The 15,728-nt window shown below is 34.5% G+C and overlaps 1 protein-coding gene across 5 annotated transcripts in view; it reads right to left on the bottom strand.

The window, feature by feature from the left end:
- Positions 1-15,728, bottom strand: part of KCNT2 (potassium sodium-activated channel subfamily T member 2) — a 398,329-nt gene that overhangs the window by 124,888 nt on the left and 257,713 nt on the right. The window lies entirely within an intron of this gene.

Below are 15,728 nucleotides of genomic sequence, written 5' to 3'. Positions count from 1 at the left end.
TATATATATATATATATATATATATCCTATCATACATATCTTCTAAAATTTGTTTTACAGTCTCCATAATATGGCCAATATTATCTTACCTATGATACCTGAGTGGCTGCTGTAGGTATTTTATTTTGCTTTATACTTAAAATTACAAATTTATCTCAATTTATCAATTTGATTTTATAGAAAATATACCTTTAGTTTTTGTTCACATCATAGCAATAACTTTCTTCCAGTTGTATAGCAGTCACGAAAAGACACTTTTCTGTGCTAAATGTAAGGGTCTCTCCAACTAACTGAATATTTTTGTAACCACAAAATTCATGTTGGAATCCTAATCCCGTTATGATGGTATTTGGGAGTGCAGCCTTTGAGAGGCAGTCAGGTTATGAGAGTGGAGCCCTCAGGAATGGAATTAGTGCCTTTTAAAAAGATGCTAAAGAGCTATCGTCCTGCCGTGTGAAAATACAAGTCAGCAGTTAAAAACTCAGAAGGGGGCCCTCACCAGCACTGGATCATGTTGGCACCTAGATCTTGGATTTCCAGCCTCCAGAACTGTAAGAAATGAATTTCTGTTGTTTATAAAATGCCCAAGCTGTGGTAATTTGTAATAACAGCCTGAACTGACTAAATTTCCAAAAGACATCCCACAAAAGTATTTTTACAAAGAAGATAAGTTTACCACAAAAAGTGCAATGTCTTTTGTTCTGGAATGTTCTGCACTGCCCGCCTAACTCAGTGGCTTTAGAAATATATTAAAAATTCAATTTATGAGAAATTCATAATGAATATATAAATAGGTTATTTCTCATTTTATATAATAAATTCATTTACCTTTGCTGAATAACGCTTATGAACTCTACAAAAAAAGCACATTTTAGAAGCAACATGATAAATATATAAAAAGCACAATAATTTATCATAATCTCTAATAGATTCTTAATAGATCAAAACAGATCACAAGACATTACAACCATGTTTAGGACTTTAAAAAGCCATTTTAAACTGAGTATTGTCTAAAGGGTTATTAGGAAGGTAACATCTATTGATATTTTCAAATTGTCAATAAGCTTTAAAAAATATCTATATTTTCTAAGTATGCCTCATTTCTGCCTCATTCCTTCTTAAGTATGCTTAAAGAGTTAAGAGCCTGGGCCCTGGAGTTTGATTGTCTAATCTGAGTCCCAACTCTATAATCGTTTTTTGTTTTGTTTTGTTTTTTATTTATTTGTTTTTTTAAGATGGAGTCTTGCTTTGTCGCCCAGGCTAGAGAGCAATGGCACGATCTCAGCTCACTGCAACCTCTGCCTCCTGGGTTCAAGCGATTCTCCTGCCTCAGCTTCCCGAGTAGCTGGGATTACAGGCACCTGCCACCATGCCCGGCTAATTTTTGTATTTTTAGTAGAGATGGGGTTTCACCATGCTGGCCAGACTGGTCTTGAACTCCCGACCTCAGGCGAGCTGCCTGCCTTGGCCTCCCAAAGTGCTGGGATTATAGGTGTGAGCCACCGTCCCTGGCCAAACACTACATCTTTTGTGAGTTATGTAACTTTTCAGTGATTCTTTATCTCTTCAGTGAAAAACAGTATCAGCTTCACTGGGTTAGATAAAATGAGGTAACACAAATAAATCACTTGGGAGATGTTGGGATCAGAGAAAACACACAGTAAATGTAAGCTGCCAATATTACTCTGATGTTACATCTTCCTCATTGCTAAATTCCAGAGCTATTTTAAATAAACCTAGTTGACTTACTAAACAATAATGCTTTTAAAACCTGTGCCCATTCTTCCATAATGTTAATCTATTTTTGAAATAGGAAAACAACAACAAAAAACAGTTTTGATTTTTGATTGCATATGACTACATCTAGCTACTACTTCCTAAGAATGATTGTCCCTGGTGGAAAAAACGTTCCCTTTGGCAGATAAAAATAAAGTTATTTTTGTTATGTACTACATTACTATTGAGCAAGATGGTACTTGGCAAAAACAGAATCTATCTGAAAGGCTGAAAATGTATGAGATGGTGCTTGTAATTCATCAGTATTTGTTTGAGATCCAAAAGCCGGCATGAGGTCAACTAATTGTCATGCAAGGGTACTAAAAGCTATTCAAGAGAATTAGAAATCTAATTCCAGAAGCTGACAGGGGAGCACAATGTGGTAACTTGGAAGGGAACAGAAATGGATGGAATTGGACAAGGACAGTTCAGATAAATTTTCTTAAGCAATTTGCTTATTGCCTTGCTATTTTATACTGGCACATTGCCCCTCAGGCAACATCATTTTTTAGGATGTCATTTCGTTGGAATTTTTTTTTTCTTTATGATTTCTTCAAAACCTCTAATAGTTAACCTGGAATCTCTAAATTAATCTAATTGTCAATACACAAATTTTGTTATTTTCATCGCATGTTATTTGCCTGAGAAATGCTAGACATCAATATTACATCTAATGCTGGTGTGTATATCCAATCCCCACTCATTAACTAATACACAAAATATTTATTGAGCACCCGTGAAATGTAAAGAAAGGCTTTAGATTCAAAGGTTATGGCAGTTAACAAAAAAGGTAAAAATGTCTTGTCTCATAGAGCCACTAGTGGGAGAAGGCCAACAATAAACAAGAAAAAGCAAATTGTGTTGTGTTTAGAGGTGATAATTGTGGGGAGAAAAATAAAGCAGAAAGGGAGCTAATATTTTAGCAGGTAGAATAAAATGTAAATAATGTGACTAGGGAAAAGATGATATTTGAGTAAAAGTCTTGAAGAAGGCAAGAGAGGTCTGGGAGAAGACCATTACAGGCAGAAGTAGCTACAAGCACTTCCCTGAGACAGAGTTAATGCTTGATGTGGCTAAGGAAGAGCAGGGAAGCGAGTTTAGCTGGAATTCAGGGAGAGGAAGAAAATGGGGCCACAGAGATAACTAGCTTGGAGGAGGGATCATGTAGGACTTTATAAATAATTGTACTATGGCTTTGACCTTTCATTGGGATGACTTGGCAATCATTGGAGATTTTTGAAGACTAGTACAAAAGGTCTGATTCATATTTTATAAAATCCCTCTGGTCATTTTGTTGAAAACAGATTGAAGAAGGGACAATGACCAGTGAGGGGGTTATTGCAATGATCCACCTAGATGATAATGGTTTGGATCATGTTAGATTCTGGGTATGTTCTGAAGGCAGACTTGAAAAATTTGCTAATGGAAGAGAAAAATATATAACAACCTTAAATATTCTTAGCCACAAGAAACATGGATAGGTAAACAAACAAATAAATATCCATATAGATAACAGTGAAAATGCAAGTCCCAGTGCTTACAAGACATCATGGGGAAATCTTAAATATAAAATGTTAGATAAAATAATAGTCTGCAGATTCAGCTTTATAGCAAACTAAGTCCTAGAAAAAGAGAGGAGATGTGAAACAGACATGGTGTATGTGAGGTTTCACAAACATTTGGAATGTTTATTTTTTTTAATCTGGAATACTAGGTACATGGGTGTTCACGATGATATTCTTACACCTTTTGAATATCTGAAATATTTTCTAATAAATAAAAAATAAAATGCATGGCAAAAAGGCAAAAAAACTCCACCATGATTGGTACTAATAATTTAAGCTTTTTGTTTGTATATTTTTCACTGCTTCCTTGCTGTGTTTCAGGGCAGCATTTGGTCTACATTATATGAGCTTCCCCTATCCCCTACTTACTAATATTTTATGACTAATATTTTCTCTAGGCAGAAAGTAATCATTTTTCCATTTCTATGATGAATGTATTGAATTTAACTTTTTTGAATATCCACCCAGTTACTCAATGTATTGAATAATCTATCATTTTACTCACTAATTTAAAATAACTCCTTTGTCAAACACCAAATTCCTAATTATCTGTGCCTGTATTAGAGGCACATATAATTTCTAGCCTGTTAATTGATTCTTCTCTATGTATTCAATAATAGCACACTATTTCAATGATTGTTACTGCACATGATTTTTAAGTATATAAGATAATCCCCTCATTATTATTGTCCTTGAAAATTTTCCTTGCTTGTCTCATTGCTTCATTTTATCATATAAACTTAAAATCAGCTTAACTATTTTAAAAAAGAATGTGTTATATGATTGTTGGGATGGAATTAAAATAATAAATTTGGATGAAATTGACATCTTTATGTTAGCAACATATTATATCTTCATTTGCATGCTAATTACTCTTTATTTCTGCCACAACATCTCACCCAACACCAATCACAGCAGAATGTAGCAGTGGAACCACTGAGCCCTGTTGTTTACCTTGTTTTCTGGAGGATTTCTGGTGACTAGAACATGTTCTAAGACATAGCAGATGTTCAAAAATATTTATTTAGTGAAAGAATTTTATTGTCCTGGTAATCTATGAGATATATGCTTTTACCCCCATTTCGCAGATAAAAGAAACTGAGGTTCAATGGCTTTGACGATGTTGCCAGCATGGGTAGATAAAATAATTCAACCCAGACACTCTGGCTAAAAAGTCAGCACTTTGTTCAGGGACGTCAGTTCTGAGGAGCTCCAATATTCAGTGTAAATGTTGCTGCTGTTTTGTTTCCATTCTTCAGGCTACTAGGATATTAAATGCCAAGTTTTTGTACCTTTATTAGTAACGCAGGACATTTTACGTCCTATAGATCTGTCCAAAAATCATTAATTTGTCCTCAGCTTACAGTTCTATCCCAATTTTCTATTTTTCTTATATCTTACTTTTTATATCTGGGTAGACTTAATTCAAGATTGATTTTGAATGAAGGAGAAATAATTACATAAATAAATAGTGCATTTCCAAACTTCTTATAGCAGCAAATCCTTTAATTCTATCACCCAGGTGTGACTTGTACTCACCTATTTGTTTATTCCTTCCTCCATCATCGATTCTTATACCTTTAAAAGTCCTATCTCACTTCCTTGTTTCCAGTGAATGCTTTCACAAATCCTTTTATAGTAATGTAATAAGAGTAAATTTCAAAATCTCAAATTATTTCATGTCACTCTGCCATTGAAAATGCTAAAGGGCTTCCTTCTTTCATTTGATAAAGTTAAACTTTGAAAAACTGTCATTACAAAGCCCTGCTCACCTGTTCTATGACTGTCTTTCAGGTTTCATCTGTTACTTCCGTCTGCTTTCTCTTATGCACATCAGCCATTAGAAGTCTTTAATTTGTCCTGAACAAGACACTGTCTCTTATGTCTAGGATTTAATACTTTTCTCTCTACCTCCTATGGCATATCCATTCTTGACCCTCAGCTTAATCATTACTTCCTCAGTTTTGCTGTAGTGTACTTCTCCTTTCATAACACTGTAACATTAAATTGTGTTAAGTAATTCTTAATATCTTGCTTTCCTGTGAAATAAGCTTTATGAGAAAAGGGATCATGTATTGTTTACCACTATATCCCCGAGACGTGACATCGGTTCTGACACAGAGGAAGAGCTTAATATATGTTTTGTTAAATGAACAAAGAATAACCTAACAATGTTCTTCATGCTCAATTACTAAATGTTCTGCTTTTCTAATTATATAATTCCTTTTGCCTTCACCAGAATAATTTTTAGGTCTAATGAATTACTTTCTCTATGATAAATGTGTCATTAGAATTAAAAAAAAAACCACTGAGTTTCATAATGACTAATGGACATGAAGTGAATTTAATATTATATCAATTTAGTGTTATAATTAGATAAAAATAGCAGCAGTAAAAACACAAGAAATATGGACAAAAAGCATAGAATGGGAAGCTCATTGAAAATTATGAAAAACCATTTAATAAAGATTTGAGATGTGTCTACAGCAATTAAATGAACATTTAGGGGAAATAAGAGGCTTGTGTATTTACTAACTGTTAACCTTGAGGTACACTCCAACCTCTAAAATAGTATAATGTGTTATCTACTTCATCCTCTTGTGAGACTGTTCTACTATATTGACTGGTAATTGAATAGTAAAGAATCCTTCCTAGCCAAGTTTATGTCCACATTTGTTTTCAAAATCATTGCTAGCTACAGCTGCTTTTAATGATCTTGGATTTTAAAAAAAGGAAAAAAATAGTAGAATATTGAGATGAAACATTATATTAAAAAAAAACAAATGGAGTACAGAAGAATAGTATATGTTTAATATTTGAAAGAATCCCAGCCAGGCACGATGGCTCATGCCTGTAATCCCAACACTTTGGGAGGCCAAGGAGGGTGGATCACCTGAGGTCAGGGGTTTGAGACCATCCTGATCAACATGGAGAAAACCTGTCTCTACGAAAAATACAAAAAAAAAAAAAAAAAAAAAACAAAAAAAGCTGGGCGTGGTGGTGCATGCCTGTAATCCCAGCTACTCCAGCCTGGGCAACAAAGGAAAGAAGAGAAAGAAAGAATCCCTTAGGTCTCTAGTCCCTCTGAATAAAGGGGCATGCTGTAGAGTTCAAGCACCCAATACCCAATACCAGTCATGAGAGCCTTAGAAAATTTTTGATGAGACATTTTGGAAGGAAAAGAAGCTTGTGTCTGTTATTCTTGACATTTTTATGCCCTCAACAAATGTCTTACTGGAAAAAAATTAAAAGGAAAGGATATTGGAAGACAAGTTGATTGCTTGGGAAAAAGGAAAAAAGCAGTCTAGTGAAGTAAATAAATTACAAACTCCATGACTTTGTAGCCTTCAGCCATGCAATTTCAGATCTCCCATTCCTATCATGTAATAATATTTTAGATCCCATTTCTTTAAAATCATTTTGGAGCTCCATTTAAATCCAACCCAGGCCTATCAAATTTGAAGCTCCAATCTTACCAGCTCAGGCTTGTTCTCTCTGGGCTATCGCTGCTCTCTAGGCTAATTCTAACTGTCATCATTGTTCTCTTTGAAGATGGTAACCACGTGATGCCTATCTTATAGAGACATGTAAATGTTTTTTGGGGAGTGAGAGGTGGGCCTCTGTATGACACCAATGGTAAGCAAGAAACTGCATTCCACTCTTCCTTATTTCCTAACGGTACACCCTACAGACTCTAGCTTCTTGAGCTGCCTCACTTTGTGGAGTAGATGGGGTACTAGAAAGATAGGTCAAACCTTTTTAAACTATCGGTTGTGCTTCAGGAAACTCACGCGCAAGAGTGTGGGCTGCTCCACAGCAGTCTCTACTCCCTCACTTGTCATCTCCCTGACTTGCCATCTCCTTCTCCTTTTTCCCTTGTGTTCAAATAATCTCAGGAAACTACATAAGCAGATGTCTAACTGGCAAATGAGATGTTAGTTCCTACTGCAGGCAGACATCCTATTTTCCATGAGTAATAAGTAATTTTTTTGGACCTCACCTCACTGGGCTGGGAGTGGATGCATAACCACTGTGCTCCTCTATCTGTCACCCTCTCTGATCATCTCTTTTTATAGAAGGGGAAGAAGATTAGCAAATAAAATACTTCACTCATTTTTGTCCTCAGTTTTGGGTTATAATCACCAAACCTGGGGCAACATGAAGGTTCCTCTCAGCATAGTAAGTATTGGTTAGAAAAAAACAAACCGCAAAAAAGGTATGTTTGTTCCCTTCTGTTTATTGTTTCCAAGGTAAAGATATTATTTGTTCCATTAACTTTTGGATTGTGTGTAAATCAATTTGGACAATTTTTTAAAACAAGAGTTGCATATTTCTCACTTACCCATGATTGCATTTTCAAGGCAAATGGGTATTTCTTGGCAGAAAGAATTAACTCACATATTAGTCTACTGCACTTTAAAATAATCAACCAAGTGGAATAAGGGCTGTTTGCTAATAAGTAGTTGGATCTGCTCTTTGCAGAAATGTATTTCAATACAGACCTCTGATGAAGTAAAAGAACCTTATATAGTTTTGTTTTTAAGAGTTTCCCCACATCAGTTTTTCCAAAGGGAGAAATAAAGGATTTAATTGGAATTTCCTGTCCTAGATAGAATATATTGAAGTCTTAATATGTTGCATACTCTGTTCTTATTTCAGGATATGCTATACTACCCTGCTCAGTAAAGTAGTCCCATTTTAATGAAATAGCACAAAATCTTATTATACTGATGACTTCTTATGTTTTTATGAACCTGTATATTTTTGTGAAATTCATTTAGAAAGTAGAATTTATTTTTTTTGATTTTCATATTTTCTTTATGTATATAAGAATGCCATCACACTAGAGGTAAACTAAAGAACAGCCTTGGTGTTATGAAGCACTGCCTTTAAAGTTGTAAAATATAATCATTAGTGGGAGTCTACCTCTTTCACAGCATTGTTTTAAGCACCTCTACATTGTAATCCTTTGATTTAGTTTGCTAGTACATTTTGTTCTCTTTGATCTTAAATAATGTAGCTAAACAGATGATAAATAATTTACTTCAGATTCACCAAAATTGACACAGATTGTCATATTAGTTACTTTTATATATTTATATTTATTATCAAACTAAGTTATCTTTGCATCAATGGGAATAAAGAGCACCTTGTCACAAGATAACTTTGATATATAATTCATTCTCCACTATGTAGTAAAAGTGTTTACATATATATAACTACAGAAATTTTTGCATATACGTAACTATAGAAATATTTTGACATTTTTGGGAAAGAATTTCATTCCTGTTTGTACTTGAATAAGATTAATGAGTTAAATATAAATTTCTTTATGATATTCTATTTTGAAGAACATAAGAAAATATATTAACTCACTATATTGATTGCAAGGAGATTTTAAAGGTCTAAAATAAGTCACCAAAAGGTTTAAATCTGACTAAAATTAATGCACTTTATTTAATTCTATAATCTATGGAAATAATGTCCATTTGGTTGCAATCAGTTTGTTGTTTGTATACTTCCCAGGGTGTTTTTTTTTGCACTCATGAATTACATTATTTCACAATTATTGCAAACTTTATTTAAAAATTAAAATATTTAAATGATGTTACAATTTTGCTTTTACTATCAATGTTAGGAATCTACAGTTTAGCCACTGTAGGTGAAATAAGTAATTCTGACAAATCATAGCCTGTTTCATTGGAAAGATAAATATAATTGATGGTACGGGGGTATGTGGGGGTACACAGAAGCTTCCAAAACAGGTGAGTTTACAAAATAAACAGCTAGCACATAACTTTGTATTATATGAACATTTATTCTTGTAAGTCTGAAGATAGAACTGACTGTACAGATGCAGAATATCTAGAAAGAAAAGTACTTGAGAACTCCAGATAGAAGTAATTAAAAAAAAAAAGACACCTCGGTCTACTAGGAAGATGCTTATGAATTCCAATTCTTGAATAGCGGAACTGCGCCAACATTGTAGGTCACTAAGCATCAAATTAGAAATCTGAGTTCTAAGATTAAAAGTTGCAGACACAATATAAAGCATGGTAATCAATTTTCTACCACCAGAGGGAACCGGAAAGCTGTTTGCCATTTTCAGGATAAGAAAAATGGCCGTCAAAAGTGGAGAGAATAGGAAAATGCTAAATGGTTTCCAAGCATTATTGACAGTGATCATAAACAATGAACACCATTTTGAAAGGTATCTACTTCAATGAGAAATTAAAAAAGGTGCAAAAGTTAGATTTTAAAGGTTGACTGTACATGAAAGCAGCTTAAATTCACTGCCCTTAACGTTGGTTTCTCCTTCAATAACTCCAACGGGTTTTTTGAAGTGTTCATTTAATCCCTGTTATCACCACACACAAAAAATACCCTAAAATTGTGTTAAGACTTTTCATCTACTTTTTAAACTGTCAGGTGAAAAAATAAATTCACTTGTAATACTGGAGCTGCATTCTCAGCTCTTTAACTCCATTATTCAATAAGTTATATCTCACTGATTTTAAACTGTTCTACTTCAGCATTAATAAAATTTTATAGCTACATTGTACTTTCCCCTCTCTCTCACAGATCACAGCCTGCTTGCTTAGTGAATACCATATGCTTAGCTTCTGTTCAAGTGCTTCGTGCCATTGTGCATTTACATTACATTGCTGTATCTGTACCTTTAGTTTAAAACATTGTAGTGAATTTTCTAGGCAAGGTATATTCCATAAATATTAATACTTAGACGTGTAGGAACTTAGGAAGCTCCCATTTCTGTTATTTACATTTTATCATTTGCCCTTTAAAATTATTATAACTAGGACATTTTTGTTGTCTCTCCTTGTTGTCATTTGATTTTTTCTCAAGTAGTTAATCTTACCATAACTGAAAAGAATCTTTATTAGTAAAATAAATCCATTAGGGGAAATTTGTAATATATTCCAAATACCTATAAAAGCAGTGTTAAATTGTATCCTGCCTGCACTTAGTCTGAGTAATTGTCTATCAATCAGACTATTGGTCTGATATGTGATCACAATGTATTCAAGCTTATATTTCCCGAAGTCCTAACACGGTACCTTACATGGTATGGATGCATATGATGATTATTTACAAAATGACTAAATAAATGACCAAACCATAATAATGTTTTAACTCTTCATTAAATGCTATTTTCTCATTCATAGCTTAAATTTTGACCAAAAAAAAAACTGAAAACACTGTTTCCAAATCCTGAGCTTACTTCAAAGAGTTTTAAGGTATGTCTTAATAATATGTTACCACATTTACTACCCTATTATTGTAGGTACTACCTATTGACCTCCTCCTGTAAGATATAAAAGAATTTTTTCACAGTGGATTTCCCCACAGTTGCTTATATAATCATATTGCTGTTTTTAATTTCTATTTTGCAATGTTCTGACTCTAGTGTCTACAGAGCAAATTTAGTAAAGTAAACACATGAATCAGGTCAGATATAGGACAATAAGGAGTGTTCAAACTTGTGGTGAATTGGTTGTTGGATGTCTACTGAACTGCAAATTCGAAGAAAACAATTCGAAAGAAAAAAAAATGTTGACATCATGTTGGCAGCCAAATAAAACCTATCTACTGGTAGAATTTGTTTCATAGGCAATCTCTGATTTACCAGGTACTTTTTAACTTACCACACTTAAAATTATGTTTCACTAACTATAGACAGAGTCTTGATTTCTATTTTGGAACTTGGGGATGGTATTAGCTACCCTCTTCATTTCCATATCTTCTCATTTTTATTTCAATATTTATTTGTTAAATCTTGAACATCGTTGAAGTTGTAAATATTTGTATTTTGCTTATTAGCTATAAGTCTATGACTTCAGGTTTAAAGTAGAGAGCCTGTGGGAAGTGATTACATTATTATGTTGATTGCAATAGAGTTCACTGAGAGTCAAATGGAGGGCTTCAATTATATGACCTTATCTGCAGTTCCCTGAGTTATCCAGAAAGAATGTTCAAATAATTTATCTTTACTTACTGACTACTTATTGCTCTATATTATGGCATGTTTTAATTTGCTTTATCATAAACTCTTTATTGGAGTTTATGATTTTGTTTTCCAGCTGGGAGAAAAAACAGATGCATTCCATTCTATATGTTGTTTTTAATTTATTCCAATTTCTTGTGAAGACTGAGTGCCTGACTTTTCTAATTTGGACCCTTTTCAGTGGTAAATTTTAGGAATCATTGGTTCTAGCTGTGGTGCAGACATATGGCCTGGGTTCCATCAGTCAGATACAAATGTAGGCGTTAGTTTTGGAATTGAGCTAAGGGAGGAAACAGGCAGGGTGGGAGGCATCCATTTTGTTGCAGTGGTTGGCTGGTAGAGGTAGCAGTGTTCTGGGGGCTTTTAGAGGCCAAAGCTTTATCTGGTTAGTTGCTTGGTGTGGTAGTGGGAATTTTTTATGCAAGTTTAACATAGAGAGTAACTTTATTGCTTTCCCAATGACTCTGTGACTCTCTATATTCCTTTATATTTCTCTTTATACTTAAAACTAGGCAATGGGTAGTCTTGTCTAAAGTTTAAAAACTCTAATCAATACTGAAATTTTTTTTCCTCTTTTCAGAAAATTTTCTTCATCATTAGTGTTTTATAATTTGGCAATGCTAAGTATCTAAGAGTGGTTCTTTTTTATTTGTTATGACTCACACTAAGGAGACCCTAACAATTTACAGACTTGAGTCTCTCCTCTTCTCTTATAATTTCTATCATTTTCTCTATCCTCTCTTGGTGGAACTGCTACCAAAGCAAATATCATCTCTTCTAGATTGATCTCCTGTGCTTCTAGTCTTTTTGTTTGTATATTCCAACTCTGCATTTTTATCTAAAATCCTCAATATTTCTATGACATTGTCTTCCAAAACAATTTTTTTTTTAATTTCAGCAATCACTCTTTTAATTTCAACAGGTCTTTCCTCTCCATTTCTCCACCACAACTCCTGTTCTGTTTGAATCTTGCTGGGAATAATAATTATCATTATCTTATTCTGGATTTGTGTATTTATTTGTTATGGCCCTTTTATCCCCTTAATACTGAAGAGAAAATCAGCACCTCCAGAATCATATTCAACAGAAATTTAAGTTAAATATTTAAGCCTGTACAAAAACAAAATCCATAAGATTTTATTCCTTCGAACAATCGTCACCACCCTTTATAATACTTCAATATAGTCTTCTAAATTATTGTTTATACTACTCTACTTTTCAAATACATACTTGAATCTCTTTTTAATGTACTTTGTTTTCACTTACTGAAACTCTCCTTGTTTCCAAAATATATATTTGACTCTCCTTTTAAATATTATAGTTTTGATTTTTTTAAAAATCTATGTTTACTAATGAGTGTAAGTAACACCCAACCTTTGCTATAGACCCAAAACAATTTCCGTACAACAGAACAGAAGTAGTTGCTCTCCTTTGGCTGGATATATTTCTCTCATCTCATCCTGCATGCTGATATTCAGCAAATAACAAAAGCCATATTTCAAATTTTGAGTACAAGATATAAGGATATTGAATGGATTTCTTTGTCTATGAATATGATTTGTTAAATGGTAGGTTTTTACCTCATAGAAAGCAAGAAGAAATTAGACTACTCAGTCTGGGGCCTCTCAAATACCAGATTATAGAGAACTGGAACCCAGCTCCAAATTATCTGCTAAGGTGGACTTCATTTTCTTTAAATTATTCTAAAAGTTTTATTTTTTCCGAATGATAAGTGTCTGGCTAGACTTAACTGCAGGGAAATAGTACTGTGATTAATGAAAGAGGTGTATGTCATCATTCAATACACATAACTTGAATTAATATTTGCCCTCTTTTTCTAGGCACCTTGTACCCCAAAGCTTCACCAGGGACAGGCCTTTTGTCTTACTATATCACCCTTTAAAGAAGTCTGGGCTGTGATTTCCAACAGAAAATATTGCTTTGTTTACTTTCCATCTCCCAGAAATTCATTCAATTCTCACTCTTTCTACTTATTTTTCATCGATAAAAGCTTATAATTTATTAAAAATTTCTTTTTCATTGTATCAATGGAGTCTCATGAGAGAGAGCAGATAAATGCATATGGTTCATAAACTACTTGGAACCCGGGCATAGACCCAAAGAATAAATCATCTCAATCTTTAGTGCATCTTTCATTTCATTTATTTAACTAATATTTATTGAAGATGCATGTTGTGAAAAACATTACGGAAGGTTTAAAGATAAGCAAGATGTGTTCTCTACATTGAATGAAATTACAACCTCATAAGTAAAGAAAAATGTATAATACCTGCTCTGGCAGAATGTAGTAAAATCTATGCAAGTTCATAGAAGGAAGAAATCACACTAAATTAAGGAGATTAAAAATATTCATGAAGAGATAGAATTTTTGATTTAACAAAACCTTCTAGGAAGGCAGAGGAAATAGCATTAAAAAAAAGATGTAGAAGGCGGAAACCACAAAGTATATTTAGGATCATGTAATTTGGAGTACATGCTATATATAAGAGAATCATGAGAGATAAGGATACAGAAATAAATTAGTACTAGAGCATAGACAGCCTTAAGGAAATAAAGCAGATATATTTAGATCTAATTTAATAATGAATGCTGAGCTATTAAATGCTTTCCAAGCATGGGACTGCCAGACAAGGGTCAACATCCAGATTCCTCAAAATATGTTTAACAGAATACTTGTACCTGTTGACCTTTTAATGAGTCTGCTTAGGGAAACATTTCTCAGTCAAATAGATTTTGGGATACATCTAACAAAATGCCTTTCCATATAGATTTTCAATACACATTGCTTTATATTTTATAAAAAGTAAGTTTAAGAACTTACTTTTTTATTATTTACTATGACTATTATTTTCCTTTCCTGGGATTACCTCCACTCAGATCTCCAGCCTTGTAGTAGGTTTTTTTTTGTTCTTGTTTGTTTGTTGCCACAGGAGAAATGGAGAAAGGACAACTGGGGATTACATATCACCTTTCTTAATTCCCATGATTAAAGAAGCAGGCTTCTGTGGAAATGGCAGAATTGTTTGCACAGTGGCAACAATAGCAGTTGGTAAATGTGTTTCAGTAGAACCCATGGTGTCCCCACCTCCAGGGTGTTCTTCAGCCAAGTGTGTCCCCCAACAATTCATATGTTGAAGCCCTATCTCCCACCCAGTATGTCAGAATATGACTGTATTTAGAAATGGGCCCTTTGAGACGTGATTAAATTGAGACTGTTGAGATGGGCCCTATTACAGTCTGACTGGTGTCTTCCTAAGAAGAGGAAATTTGGACACACAAAAGACATCAGGAACGTGGGCGCAACAGAGGAAACCCCATGTGAGGACACAGCGAGAATACAGCCATCTGCAAGCCAAGGAGAGAGGACTCGGGAGAAACCAAACATTGATCTAGGACTCCTAGCCTCCAGAACTGTGAAAAAATAAACCTCTGTTGTTTCAGCCACCCAGTCTGTGGTAGTTTTCTATGGCAGCACTAGAAAACTAATACTATGGCCATGAAGATCCATGTAAGTTAGAGCAGAATAGTGCAAGGTGGGAGAGTTTTAGAAGAGCAAGTATTAACCATTATGTAGTATTCTGATGAAGTGAAATTCATATCCTACAGAGGAAAGAAAGGGAATGATATGGAATAGAAATAAGAAAAAGGCCTTTCCATGTTTGGAAATCCACGCAGCAGGAAGTTCCACATTTCTTCCCAGGACATAGTTAGCTGAACAGCAGCCTATGGAGGGGATATGCAGTGGCATGAAGTAGGTTAAAAGAATTGGTTGAGTTAGCCAGATAAGAATCACCACAAGCATCCTGCCCCCTCCCCCAACACACACACACACACACACACACCACAAGCATCCCGCCCCCCCCCACACACACAGAGGAAGATGAGAGTTTGCCATAGATAGTGTCTGTATATATCTTTCTCATACATCCATTGATGAGATAATGGATATGCCCCAAAGGTTACCTGAGGGAGCCTAAGGAGACACCAGAATGATGCAACTAGACAGCCAATCAGAGATGACTGAGAAGTAGTTGGATCCCAGGAGCCCATTCATAAAAAAGCTCTGTGAAGTAGTAAGTAGGGCAGATGTGTGTCCTCAGAACAAGCAGTAGGCATTGGACTTATGGTTCACCAGGAAGCTTGCCAGAAGATGACATTAGCTGTTGTCAGCAGCTAGATAATGAGTAGCTACACTGTCTACCTGAGAAGTTTATGAGACCAGAATGAGTCATGGACCCATTACACACCCATTGATAAAGGGTGTTTCCCCACCTTGCTGCAGTCAGAAAGTCACCAGATAGCTGGTGGTATGGGGTTGTAGGAGTGGGAAGGAGACGTGGGGT

The sequence above is a fragment of the Symphalangus syndactylus genome, chromosome 19 (genome assembly GCF_028878055.3).
Source record: "Symphalangus syndactylus isolate Jambi chromosome 19, NHGRI_mSymSyn1-v2.1_pri, whole genome shotgun sequence".
Classification (NCBI taxonomy): domain Eukaryota; kingdom Metazoa; phylum Chordata; class Mammalia; order Primates; family Hylobatidae; genus Symphalangus; species Symphalangus syndactylus.
Note: the sequence above shows the minus strand (reverse complement) of the source record. Positions and strands in the feature narration are given on the sequence as shown.